General features: G+C 50.1%; 1 non-coding gene and 2 pseudogenes across 1 annotated transcript in view; all 3 read right to left on the reverse strand.

Annotated features, from left to right (window-relative positions):
* Positions 1-2,020: 2,020 nt before the first annotated feature.
* On the reverse strand, positions 2,021-2,129 carry LOC131122163 (5S ribosomal RNA; annotated as a pseudogene).
* Positions 2,130-2,241: 112 nt separating this feature from the next.
* LOC131122383 (5S ribosomal RNA) lies at positions 2,242-2,350 on the reverse strand (annotated as a pseudogene).
* Positions 2,351-2,461: 111 nt separating this feature from the next.
* LOC131121038 (5S ribosomal RNA) overlaps positions 2,462-2,500 on the reverse strand; it is a 119-nt gene continuing 80 nt past the window's right edge. Inside the window, exon 1 of the ribosomal RNA XR_009127577.1 lies at positions 2,462-2,500. This exon is cut by the window's right edge and continues 80 nt beyond it. This is a non-coding gene — a ribosomal RNA (5S ribosomal RNA).

Consider the following 2,500-nt stretch of genomic DNA (forward strand, 5'->3'; position numbering starts at 1 on the left):
TATTCCCAGGCGGTCTCCCATCCAATTAACTTCATTCACCAGCACCTCTGTTCACAACCGCCTCCTCTCCCCACACCTGAACCCTTTCTGTACAGTCAGCCTTTTTCCTCTTTTCAACTCCCCACTGCCTCTGAAATATCTGACATCATCCACAAATCAAAGCCCTCCACATGCCAGTTGGACCCCATCCCCACAATCCTGGTCAAATCCTGCCTCTCCTCTCTGCTTCCTCTCATCTCTGCCATTATCCACTCTTCACTGTCTACCGGTACTGTCCCCCCAGCCTTCAAAACCGCTGCCGTCACCCCAATCCTGAAAAAACCTGGTTCAGATCCCAACAACTTCAATAACCTCCGCCCTATCTCCAACCTGCCTTTCATTTCCAAAATTCTTGAAAAAATAGTCTCCTCTCAACTTCATGCACATCTCACCCTTAACAATCTTTATGAACCCTTCCAGTCCGGCTTCCGTCCCCGTCACAGCACCGAAACTGCACTCATTAAAATCACCAACGATCTCCTCACTGCAGCTGACACCGGTTCACTTTCCATTCTCATCCTCCTTGACCTGAGTGCGGCCTTTGACACCATCTCACACTCCATCCTCCTCAGTAGACTCTCAGAAATTGGCATCACCCACACCCCCCTCCACTGGTTCCATTCTTATCTCACAGACCGCACTCAGTTCATTCAGCTTAAATCTTTCTCCTCCGACCCCTCCCCAGTCACCACAGGTGTGCCCTTGGCTCTGTCCTGGGGCCCCTTCTTTTCATAACCTACCTTCTCCCCCTCGGCCATATCTTCCGTAAATTTAACATTCATTTTCACTGCTTCGCGGATGACACCCAGCTCTACCTCTCTTCCAAACCCAACTCTACACTCCCACCCCCCTCCCTCACCTCCTGTCTCTCTGAAATAAAATCATGGTTCACCTCCAACTTTCTGAAACTTAATAGCAATAAAACTGAATTCCTACTCATTGGCACCAAATCCACCCTATCTAAAGTTGACTCCTTTTCTCTCTCCATTGACAGCTCCTTAGTCTCCCCCTCCCCTCAGGTCAAGAGTCTGGGTGTCATCCTCGACAGCACTCTATCTTTTCAATCTCACATCAATAACGTCACCAGGTCTGCTTACTTTCATCTGCGCTCCATTAATCGTCTACGCCCCTCCCTCACCCCCCACACCACCGCCATCCTCGTCCATAGCCTTGTCACTTCCCGCATTGACTATTGTAACGCTCTCCTCTTCGGCCTCCCTCACAAATCCCTCCATAAACTTCAACTGGTTCAGAACTCTGCTGCCCGGATCATCACCAGGACCCCCTCATTCCACCACATCACCCCCATCCTGCAGCAACTCCACTGGCTCCCCGTGACACAAAGAATCACCTACAAAATCCTCCTGTACACCTTCAAGTCCATCCATAACCTTGCCCCCCCTTACCTCTCTGACCTCATCCACACTCTTAAGCCATCCCGTTCCCTCAGATCTTCCTCCTCCATCCATCTCACTGTTCCCTCTGCACGCCTTAGCACTATGGGGAGCAGAGCTTTCAGCCGCTCTGCTCCCCAACTCTGGAACTCCTTGCCACCTGACCTCCGTAACTCTGCCACCCTTCCCATTTTCAAATCTCAACTCAAAACCCATCTGTTCAAACTTGCCTATTCCCTCTAACAGTTTCACATGGTCCCCCCTATCCCGATTTCTTGTATGCTTTTATTTATTGTTTGTTGTCTTTTATCTTGTATTTTATATTGGTGTTCTTATCTTCTGTACAGCGACCTTGGGTGTCCTGAAAGGCGCTTTTAAATAAAATGTATTATTATTATTATTATCCAAGTACTAACCAGGCCCGCCCCTGCTTAGCTTCCGAGATCGGGCGTTTTCAGGGTAGTATGGCCGTAAGCTGCCAGGACTACTGAAAAGATCTTATTTGAAGGCGACGCAGGCCAAACTAGACTCCAGCAAAAAGTGTCAAACAGCGCCCTCTGCTGTCAGGCAAGAGCAGAAACCATAAAGGCTTACAGCACCTGGTATTCCCAGGTGGTCTCCCATCCAAGTACTAACCAGGCCCGCCCCTGCTTAGCTTCCGAGATCGGGCGTTTTCAGGGTAGTATGGCCGTAAGCTGCCAGGACTACTGAAAAGATCTTATTTGAAGGCGACGCAGGCCAAACTAGACTCCAGCAAAAAGTGTCAAACAGCGCCCTCTGCTGTCAGGCAAGAGCAGAAACCATAAAAAGCTTACAGCACCTGGTATTCCCAGGCGGTCTCCCATCCAAGTACTAACCAGGCCCGCCCCTGCTTAGCTTCCGAGATCGGGCGTTTTCAGGGTAGTATGGCCGTAAGCTGCCAGGTCAACTGAAAAGATCCTATTTGAAGGCGACGCAGGCCAAACTAGACTCCAGCAAAAAGTGTCAAACAGCGCCCTCTGCTGTCAGGCAAGAGCAGAAACCATAAAGGCTTGCAGCACCTGGTATTCCCAGGCGGTCTCCCATCC

The sequence above is a fragment of the Doryrhamphus excisus genome, chromosome 2, assembly GCF_030265055.1.
Source record: "Doryrhamphus excisus isolate RoL2022-K1 chromosome 2, RoL_Dexc_1.0, whole genome shotgun sequence".
NCBI classification, from domain to species: Eukaryota; Metazoa; Chordata; class Actinopteri; order Syngnathiformes; family Syngnathidae; genus Doryrhamphus; species Doryrhamphus excisus.